Source organism: Palaemon carinicauda, chromosome 13, assembly GCF_036898095.1.
Source record: "Palaemon carinicauda isolate YSFRI2023 chromosome 13, ASM3689809v2, whole genome shotgun sequence".
Classification (NCBI taxonomy): Eukaryota; Metazoa; Arthropoda; class Malacostraca; order Decapoda; family Palaemonidae; genus Palaemon; species Palaemon carinicauda.
The window spans coordinates 131,750,123-131,761,799 of record NC_090737.1 but is presented as its reverse complement, the minus strand read 5'-3'; the positions used below and the strand labels follow the sequence as shown (position 1 = coordinate 131,761,799).

Genomic DNA, 11,677 nt, shown 5'->3' with positions numbered 1-11,677 from the left:
TTGTGAATTATTATTAATAGATATCAATATGAAGGATATGTTTAGAAGATTACTGTTTTCTATAGATCAATTTATTGATTATCTTATTTTTCTATTTTAAACAAAATAGCATCGAGAACTTTGATCTGAAATTTCTTTACTTTATACTTTTTCATTTATTATTCTTCTATGCTCTAAGGATAGGAATTATATAATTCTAAAGAGCGAATGTTAATCATGTTTTGAATACATACATACATACATACATACATATACCGAAGGCACTTCCCCCAATTTTGGGGGGTAGCCGACATCAACAAGAAACAAACAAAAGAGGGGACCTCTACTCTCTACGTTCCTCCAGCCTAACCAGGGACTCAGCCGAGTTCAGCTGGTACTGCTAGGGTGACACAGCCCAACCTCCCACATTTCCACCACAGATGAAGCTTCATACTGCTGAGTCCCCTACTGCTGCTACCTCCGCGGTCATCTAAGGCACCGGAGGAAGCAGCAGGGCCTACCGGAACTGCGTCACAATCGCTCGCCATTCATTCCTATTTCTAGCATGCTCTCTTGCCTCTCTCACATCTATCCTCCTATCACCCAGAGCTTTCTTCACACCATCCATCCACCCAAACCTTGGCCTTCCTCTTGTACTTCTCCCATCAACTCTTGCATTCATCACCTTCTTTAGCAGACAGCCATTTTCCATTCTCTCAACATGGCCAAACCACCTCAACACATTCATATCCACTCTAGCCGCTAACTCATTTCTTACACCCGTTCTCACCCTCACCACTTCGTTCCTAACCCTATCTACTCGAGATACACCAGCCATACCCCTCAGACACTTCATCTCAAACACATTCACTTTCTGTCTCTCCATCACTTTCATTCCCCACAACTCCGATCCATACATCACAGTTGGTACAATCACTTTCTCATATAGAACTCTCTTTACATTCATGCCCAACCCTCTATTTTTTACTACTCCCTTAACTGCCCCCAACACTTTGCAACCTTCATTCACTCTCTGACGTACATCTGCTTCCACTCCACCATTTGCTGCAACAACAGACCCCAAGTACTTAAACTGATCCACCTCCTCAAGTAACTCTCCATTCAACATGACATTCAACCTTGCACCACCTTCCCTTCTCGTACATCTCATAACCTTACTCTTACCCACATTAACTCTCAACTTCCTTCTCTCACACACCCTTCCAAATTCTGTCACTAGTCGGTCAAGCTTCTCTTCTGTGTCTGCTACCAGTACAGTATCATCCGCAAACAACAACTGATTTACCTCCCATTCATGATCATTCTCGCCTACCAGTTTTAATCCTCGTCCAAGCACTCGAGCATTCACCTCTCTCACCACTCCATCAACATACAAGTTAAACAACCACGGCGACATCACACATCCCTGTCTCAGCCCCACTCTCACCGGAAACCAATCGCTCACTTCATTTCCTATTCTAACACATGCTTTACTACCTTTGTAGATACTTTTCACTGCTTGCAACAACCTTCCACCAACTCCATATAACCTCATCACATTCCACATTGCTTCCCTATCAACTCTATCATATGCTTTCTCCAGATCCATAAACGCAACATACACCTCCTTACCTTTTGTTAAATATTTCTCGCATATCTGCCTAACTGTAAAAATCTGATTCATACAACCCCTACCTCTTCTAAAACCACCCTGTACTTCCAAGATTGCATTCTCTGTTTTATCCTTAATCCTATTAATCAGTACTCTACCATACACTTTTCCAACTACACTCAACAAACTAATACCTCTTGAGTTACAACACTCATGCACATCTCCCTTACCCTTATATAGTGGTACAATACATGCACAGACCCAATCTACTGGTACCATTGACAACACAAAACACATATTAAACAATCTCACCAACTATTCAAGTACAGTCACACCCCCTTCCTTCAACATCTCAGCTTTCACACCATCCATACCAGATGCTTTTCCTACTCTCGTTTCATCTAGTGCTCTCCTCACTTCCTCTATTGTAATCTCTCTCATTCTCATCTCCCATCACTGGCACCTTAACACCTGGAACAGCAATTATATCTGCCTCCCTATCATCCTCAACATTCAGCAAACTTTCAAAATATTCCGCCCACCTTTTCCTTGCCTCCTCTCCTTTTAACAACCTTCCATTTCCATCTTTCACTGTCTCTTCAATTCTTGCGCCGGCCTTCCTTACTCTCTTCACTTCTTTCCAAAACTTCTTCTTATTCTCTTCATATGACTGACCCAGTCCCTGACCCCACCTCAGGTCAGCTGCCCTCTTTGCCTCACGTACCTTGCGCTTTACTTCCACCTTTTTCTCTCTATATTTTTCATACTTCTCTATACTATTACTCTGCAGCCATTCTTCAAAAGCCCTCTTTTTTTCTTCCACTTTTACCTTCACTCCTTCATTCCACCATTCACTGCCCTTCCTCATGCTGCCTCCAACAACCTTCTTGCCACATACATCACTTGCAATCCCAACAAAATTTTCTTTTGCTAACTTCCACTCCTCCTCTAAATTACCAGTTTCTCTTACTCTCACCTTGTCATATGCCATTTTCAACCTTTCCTGATATTTACTTTTTACCCCCGGTTTTATTAGCTCTTCAACCCTCACTAGCTCCCTGTTTTGAATATCGTTGAAAATTTAATGACAGAAGGTTAAATCCAAAATATGTAAGATGAAATATATTCTCAGCTGTGTATGAAAAATACTGATTACTAGTATTCTATTTTGACATTTAATATTTCTCTATCGCAATAGAATAAAATAATACTCATTTCCCTCTTTTCCAGCGAAGTTATATAAGAGCAACGATTTCCACGTATATATATAAAAGCTGACCGTCCATGGCCAAATGCCATTTCCCCTAAATTGTTATTTATATCGCTTCAGCCAGAACTCCGGGCAGACGGTACAGAAATTATTTAGGAAATTCTGTGTAGGGTAAGTTACCAGTAGTCTCGAAGTCGCGAGAAGAATAATTTCCATTTCGACAACAAAGTGTTCTGCTGTAAAACCTGTTTCCTGTTTCAGGCAAACCATTTTTTTCAGCTGAGAGAGAGAGAGAGAGAGAGAGAGAGAGAGAGAGAGAGAGAGAAATGGCATTCGGAAAATGGATAACAGTGACTATATGAGGAGAGAGAGAGAGAGAGAGAGAGAGAGAGAGAGAGAGAGAGATAATGTATTCGGAAAATGGATAACAGTGACTACAAGAGTAGAGAGAGAGAGAGAGAGAGAGAGAGAGACTTCGGAAAATGTATGACAGTGACTACAAGAGGAGAGAGAGAGAGAGAGAGAGAGAGAGAGAGAGCCCTCGGAAAATGTATGACAGTGACTACAAGAGGAGAGAGAGAGAGAGAGAGAGAGAGAGAGAGAGAGCCCTCGGAAAATGTATGACAGTGACTACAAGAGGAGAGAGAGAGAGAGAGAGAGAGAGAGAGAGAGAAAAGGCATTCAAAAAATGGATGACAGTGACTACAAGAGTAGGGCGTGTATAGAGAGAGAGAGAGAGAGAGAGAGAGAGAGAGAGAGTTGGCCTTCGGAAAATGGATGATACTGACTACAAGAGTAGAGGAGAGAGAGAGAGAGAGAGAGAGAGAGAGAGAGAGAGGAGCAAGCCATTCAAAAGCGATTCTCACTCCAGGATAACATTTCTGTACAGCCTCCAGCTAGAGACTCCAATGGAGGACCGGGCGAGGAAATTCCTTTTTAAAACGTCACAAAAAAAAAAAAAAAAAAAAAAAAAGAACATCCCTTGACTAAGACTTGTTCGTCTAGGATTCTTTTGCTGTTTGTCAGTTCTTGTATCTCAACCCTGCATAGGAATTCATTGGACTCCCCTGTTGGATGTGACAGAGAAGTGCGTTCGTTTCGTCTGTTTTGTTTGGAATCTAAAAAAATTCAGGTTTTTTGATACTTTATTGTTATATTATTTTGATTTCAGGTGTGAAAATTAAGAGATTTCATGTATATTATTTTATAAGTTTCCTTTTACATGTGAAAATTAATAATTTTCATACATATTATTTTATGATTTTGGTTTTACATGTGGAAATTGGGAGTCTTTATGTAAAATATTGATTTTGAATTTACATATGAAAATTATGAGTCATCATGTATATCTTTTTATAATTTTCGTTTTACATGTTAAAATTAATAGTTTTCATGTATAATATTTCATAATTTATGTTTTACATGTGAAAATTAATAGTTTCCATGTATATTATTTTATAATTTCTATTTTACATGTGAAAATTAATAGTTTTCATGTATATTATTTTATAATTTTTGTTTTACATGTGAAAATTAAGAGTCTCCATGTATAAAATTTTTTTTATTTTACATGTGAAAATTAAGTCTTCATGTGTTTATATATATATATATATATATATATTTATATATGTATATATATATATATATATATATACATCTATATATATACATACATATATATATATATATATATATATTATATATCCAGACACTTACTCATTATATATATTATAAAAACATGACGAGAGAGAGAGAGAGAGAGAGAGAGAGAGAGAGAGAGAGAGAGCCTTATGCCTTATTGCCTTATTCTATGTTTGGGTTCCCCCAGGTTCCTCAGTGTGAGGCACCTCGTATATCCACCAGAGAGTTGCTAATGCATCTTCCGATGTATTTTGCATCTTCCAGTCTTGGATGGTCTGAGAGAGAGAGAGAGAGAGAGAGAGAGAGAGAGAGAGACACTAGATTAGCGTGAATTAGAAGGGAGACAAATTCACGCGGTCAGTTTTAATTAGCCAGATAACTTACTTTGCCAAACTATTTTACCTGAAAGTTTCATCCTACCAACTAGTCCGGTATTTCAAGTTTCCGCTAAATTCTCCAAAACCAATTTTAGTAGCGGGTTTTAGCAGAATTCACACCACCTCTCTAAAGTTTAAGTTTTTTTTTTTTTTTTTTTTTTTTTTTTTTTTTTATACAACAAAAAGAAGGAATGTAATATTAATGTCAAGTTTTGTCATTAAGATCCCCAATATCAGCTTGTATCTTGGTTTTACAAAGTACAGACGCCTTTTTAAATGAGCTGGTTTTCCTATATTGACACATGATTACTCAAATGTTTTGTGGATTCAACTTTTGCGCTTCATATTAAGTCATTTTCTTAATGTTTGTAAATAGAAAATTTAAGACTGATTTATATATATATATATATATATATATATATACATATATATATATATGTATATATATATATATATATATATATACATACAACACGATTTTAAAACTAATCATTTAACGCTAAGTTACCCGCACAGAAAAAACTCTTGCAGTTAAACTTCCTATGACATACGTGTTAAAGATATAGTTTATATCTGGACCTGTTCAATGACATAGTTCACATCGTCATTATTCATTGGCCAAAGAAACTGTTTCATTCATACTTGTGATATATGCTATTTTGGAAGGAAGGCAGTTAATGAGAGAGAGAGAGAGAGAGAGAGAGAGAGAGAGAGAGAGAGAGAGAGAGAGTATAATATATTTTTAACTATCCAGCTAGATCACTTTGACTAATTATTTCATAGGAAAATTTCAACAAGGCAGCAATAGAGAGAGAGAGAGAGAGAGAGAGAGAGAGAGAGAGAATATAATATATTCTTAACTATTCAGCTAGATCACTTTCACTAATATTTCATAGGAAAATTCAACAAGACAGCAATACAGGGAGAGAGAGAGAGAGAGAGAGAGAGAGAGAGAGAGAGAGAGAGAGAATATAATATATTCTTAACTACCCAGCTAGATCGCTTTCACTAACTATTTCATAGGAAAATTTCAACAAGACAGCAATCGAGAGAGAGAGAGAGAGAGAGAGAGAGAGAGAGAGAGAATATAATATATTCTTAACTACCCAGCTAGATCGCTTTCACTAACTATTTCATAGGAAAATTTCAACAAGACAGCAATCGAGAGAGAGAGAGAGAGAGAGAGAGAGAGAGAGAGAGAATATAATATATTCTTAACTACCCAGCTAGATCGCTTTCACTAACTATTTCATAGGAAAATTTCAACAAGACAGCAATCGAGAGAGAGAGAGAGAGAGAGAGAGAGAGAGAGAGAATATAATATATTCTTAACTACCCAGCTAGATCGCTTTCACTAACTATTTCATAGGAATATTTCAACAAGACAGCAAGAGAGAGAGAGAGAGAGAGAGAGAGAGAGAGAGAGAGACATAATATATTCTTAACTATTCAGCTAGATCGCTTTCACTAATTATTTCATAGGAAAATTTCAACATGACAGCAATCGAGAGAGAGAGAGAGAGAGAGAGAGAGAGAGAGAGAGAGAGAATATATAATATATTCTTAACTACCCAGCTAGATCGCTTTCACTAACTATTTCATAGGAAAATTTCAACAAGACAGCAATCGAGAGAGAGAGAGAGAGAGAGAGAGAGAGAGAGAGAGATATAATATATTCTTAACTATTCAGCTAGGTCACTTTCACTAATAATTTCATAGGAAAACTTCAACAAGACAGCAAGAGAGAGAGAGAGAGAGAGAGAGAGAGAGAGAGAGAGATATAACATACTCTTAGCTATCCAGCTAGATCACTTTCACTACTTATTTCATACGAAAATTTCAACGAGGCAGCAATCGATCAATAGAGAGAGAGAGAGAGAGAGAGAGAGAGAGAGAGAGAGAGAGAGAGAGTCTAATATATTCTTAACTATCCAGCTAAATACTTTCACTTATCATTTCATAGAAAATTTCAACAAGACACCTTTCATACAGTTTTCATTTCATGCCATTCCAATGTGATTATCCATCTACACAGCAATACAGTTCTTGGTAAATATTAAGAAGCTAATTCTGGATGTTATTTTCAATTAGTTAATAGAGCTCATTGACATTTGGATTGTATGAAAAATAGATTTTGCTAACTTATTTATAGAAGGTACTGTGCCATCACGTTATCTGTATGTATGGGTTTTTATGTTTTATTAAATAAAATTGGTATTTATTGAATACACTGCAGTGATAACTATATATAAATTCTTCAAGTAATATGCAAAACTTTTAGATATTCTTAAAACTAAAGTTAAAATAATGTCGAAGTTAGTTGCATATTCTATACTTTAAATGTTCCATTATATATATATATATATATATATACACACACACACACACACACACATATATATATATATATATATACATATACACACACACACACACACACACACATATATATATATATATATATATTGCAAGATTTGATAAAGTATTGTTCAGAACCTGATAATTATTAGTGTACAGTTACATACTGCCAGAGATATATGAACAAAAAAAATCTTAATTCATATGATTTCTAATTAAAATCTATTAGTTTAACTCTGCGTGGGTCTATTTTATTAGCTCTTAATATATAAGGGTCATCATATATAGTATATATATATATATATATATACATGTGTGTGTCAGTATGTTTATCTTACCAATAATTAAAAGAGAGAGAGAGAGAGAGAGAGAGAGAGAGAGAGAGAGAGAGAGAGAAAATAAAAGCAACCAGACATAATCGCTGGAACAACTCATGTTATCTTTTGACCGAGTTTCTCCAATCGAGAAATGCCTAATTACATTCCAATAAAAGGGGTCCGTGCGCAAGAGGGTAGAGAACATAAGTAACAAAAGAACGACGGACACAAAGGGACCTTGACAATTAGTGATGATTAGGAGGAGGAAAAATATCCGTGAGTAATTACAATTATTGAACGAAAACGCCTTTGTCTCGATTAGAAATTATTGTATGCACACAAGAAGAGTGACTTGGATGTAATTCTAGTGTGTTTTACTTTCGCGTGTAATCATGAACTTATAATAATAATAATAATAATAATAATAATAATAATAATAATAATAATAATAATAATAATAATAATAATAATAATAATAAAATTAGAATTATCATTAATATGATTATTGTCATATATATATATATATATATATATATAGTGTGTGTGTGTATAAATATAAATATATATAAAGGCTACACACACAGATTTATATATATATATATATATATGTGTGTGTGTGTGTGTGTGTGTGTGTGTGTGTTACGATCTGCGTGCATATGAATGTATGCATTCTTTACAAGAATGGTCACGCATTTTTTTCTCTATTTTTTTTTTTTTTTTTTGCTAGCAGAAAAATCCGATATACGTCTGAGAAAAAAAGTAAGAAAGTAGTGCATGCTATTTTTACCCTTTTTATCGTAAAACCTATGAAATTGGATAATATGCATTAAATTTAGTTTTTTTTATTATTTTCATATCATATTATTCAAAAGAAATATAAGATTAAATTGTATTCTATTAAGAAAATTAATTGTTTTCATGTTCCAGTATTCCTGTCAAATGTATTGTTCCGCAGTCGGGTGTGACATTCCTACCAGCTGATCTAGGAAGAAGGTAACGACAACAAAACCTGCATTTTTGGTAGTTAAATGTTTCACATTTTTCCAAAGGTTGGTAGTATTACTTCATATACCAGATCAGGTATATTGATGTATCTTCAGGGTTGTTTTCAAATAAAATAGATAGTTATACAGTTCGCAATGCTTGTAGACCGGTTCAGTTTTGAGTTGGCAGCCATAGGCTAAGACATTTTTAACAATGGCTTTGTCTGGTCTAATGTGAATTGATTATTTTAAATAGATTAGATAACTTTGCAACACCTTTGTATTCTGTTTTTTTGAAGATTCTTCAATAATGTGTTTTGTTCTCGTCTATGAACGTAAAATTTATAGTTTTATTTCGAATTCTAAAACGAAATTGTGGTACCTAAATGCTGAGGTATTTTGACTAAATCTCAATTAATTCTTAGGCATCTATTGTTTATTTTTAATTTTTATGTATTTAACATAGATCTACATTAAACTGAATTAGTGTAAAAATGGTATTCCAATTTTCAACCGAAAACGGGTATTGGGTAATCAGTGTGAGACAGGGGTTTTGGTTGGGGAAAAACTGAAAATGGGCGTTTTGGAGAAATAACCATGGTAAGATATACCTAAAAGCGCAAGATGAATAGTTGTATAAATGTATGGTGTATGTAAGTGCCTAGAAATTAAAAGTAATATAATTACCTCCGCCAACGAAGTTGGAAGGAGGATATGTTTTATCCTTACTTGTGTGTTTATGAGTATTTATGAACAGGGAGCCTTTGTAGTTGTTGGGACAGGGTGAAAAATCACGTTTTACAGACACAAGAACATCACCTAACCTAACTTAAGGTTCTCCACCTAACCTAACCTAGGAGCCGTATCCTTAGACTGCCGTACTCTTATCTTACCCTGTCCCAACGAACTACATTCACCCCGAGTATGAAAATTCACGCCTAATAAATGGTAAGATCGAAGGTAAAGGTCGGGTCCAAGGTCAAGCAAAAGGTCAATATCTGGTCATCAACCATACGGCTACAATTTTAATCGTAAAGTAATGAAACCTGCAGGGATTTTAAATTGTGTAAAGAGCTGGAAATTATAAAATTTTGGAAGGTCAAGGTCACGGATGAGCAAAATGTCCAAAAGCACTCCAAAATGGCGAGAAATAAGCTGCCCTGGCGGAACTCTGCACTCTGAGTGACCCTATAGTTATCCATGATTTTGCTATGTCGTTGTTCACTACGCTCGCAAATTAAACATAATTTGGTATATTTTCGTTAGTCTACCACCCTCCCATTTATGCATGAAAATTTTTTTTTTTCCATCAGTTTCCTTATTTTATTGAGGTTTTTCTGAATAGCGCAAAGTACCGTAAAAGGGCATAGAAAGTGTAAATGAGGTCAATATATGTAGTTTCCTTATTAAGTAGTCTTCCAGGCTGTACAAATATACCTATTGTTGCTCATGCGACTAAAGAATATCTACGAAATAATGACCCACCTGGCTTGCGAGCGCAGCTCATCCATGTACCGCTCACCAGAACAGAGGATTAATGATGGAATGTTAATTTTGTGAGTGCAGTGAGCCATGGCTGAGTATAAACCGTTAGAACTGTAGCTGAGATAGAGGCCAATAAATTCCAGAATTTTCAACTCTCATTTTCACCCACACTAGAAGTTGCCAATGTCCTTAGCAGGTGTACTACCAATCACTTTTCTTATGAGTATTGACTAGTAGTATCCTAATTTTATATCATTACATTCCTTTACACTACTTATTTCCTTTGCATTCCTTTACGTTCGGTCAAACCTTTTTATTTTGTTCTGAAATTGTCATCCACTAAAGTATCATTTTCCGATTACCCCCACTCAACAGTAATAGGGGAACCCCAATTGGGAATTCGGGGTTTTGGGCGGGTTAAACAAACTATTGCATTAAAGAAGAGAAGAACAGCAGAATTTTCAATATTAATCTTACCCGATAATCATGTAGCTGTCAACTCCGTTGCCCGACAGAATTCTACGGAAGGGATACGCCAGCGATCGCTATACAAGAGGGGGGTGTACTCACAAGCGCCACCTGTGGCCAGGTACTGCAGTACTTCTTGTTGACACCACCTCAATTTTTCCTCTGTCGTGCCTCCGGCTAGACCTACATGGATACGCTGTTGATTCTGGAGTTTTTGCTCACGATTTGGTGATGTATTTGCTCTAGATTTTAGCTTTCGCTATTCAGGAAGTTTTATTATTAGCTTAGCTAGCTTTTGGAATTAATTTGATTAATTATGGTGACGAAGAGAGTATGAACTCTCTTTCACCTTTAAATGGCCGACCCTTCCCTTAGACGGAAGTGTTGGTGTCTAAGAGAGTATAGACTCTCTTTCTTAATTTTGCTTAACAAAAGTTATAGATTTATTTTATATCTCTCCGCCTTTTATAGGCCTCTTCGATTAACTTCCTTTTTTTATAAACTTATTAAAATTAATTTTTATATTTGTTTATATTCGACCTTTCCTAATAGTAGGCGGTCTTTTCTTGTACCGAAGTTAATTAACATTGAGCCCGTCATTTCGGTTTTACATATTATGCTATTTTAATGTTTTTGAAAGAATTTCTTTGATAGTCTCGTACTGTTTTCAAAGTGGAACTAACGTTTTGTTTTGTCTCTGCAGTTGTTGACGTTCAGAACGTTCAACTTGCGCTCTATCGTTACGATAGAGAGAGAATTTTCACGGTGTCACGTTGCAGTAAGAGTAAACCGTTTCTAGCGTTTTGTTCATTCTTTCTTAGCTTAATGGTTTTAATTCTAATAAAGGAACTTTTTATTTGGGAAATCTTTCAGTTTTTTTCCTTTAACAATAATATGTTTTAACGATATATATGATTGGGCTCTTCTCTCAGGTTCTAAGTCAAGAGAGAGGGAGAGAGAGAGATAGAGACGGAGGGAGAGAGAGGAGGATAAACGTTTCGTTCAAGCGAGTAACGTTGTTATCGTTTTTGCTCTTCTCCCTAGTCTCTTTAGGGGAAGAAGGTAAACGTTTCTAGAGTTTTATTCTTGTTCTCAAGCTTTATGCGGTGAGAGATTTTAAACGTAGTTTATTTGATCTAGTGTTTAGTCTCTTTCCAGCCACTGAATTATTTATCTTTCATTAGATTTTTCTGTTACATTGTAATTCTGTTTTCGCAATTATTAACTTTTAAGGAAGGATAGAATTG

General features: G+C 35.6%; 1 long non-coding RNA gene across 1 annotated transcript in view; it reads left to right on the top strand.

Moving 5' to 3' along the window:
• The first annotated feature begins 8,455 nt into the window (after positions 1 to 8,455).
• Positions 8,456 to 11,677, top strand: part of LOC137652087 (uncharacterized) — a 36,444-nt gene continuing 33,222 nt past the window's right edge. The window contains exon 1 of the long non-coding RNA XR_011046176.1: positions 8,456 to 8,543. This is a non-coding gene — a long non-coding RNA (uncharacterized lncRNA). The remainder of the gene's footprint in view (positions 8,544 to 11,677) is intronic.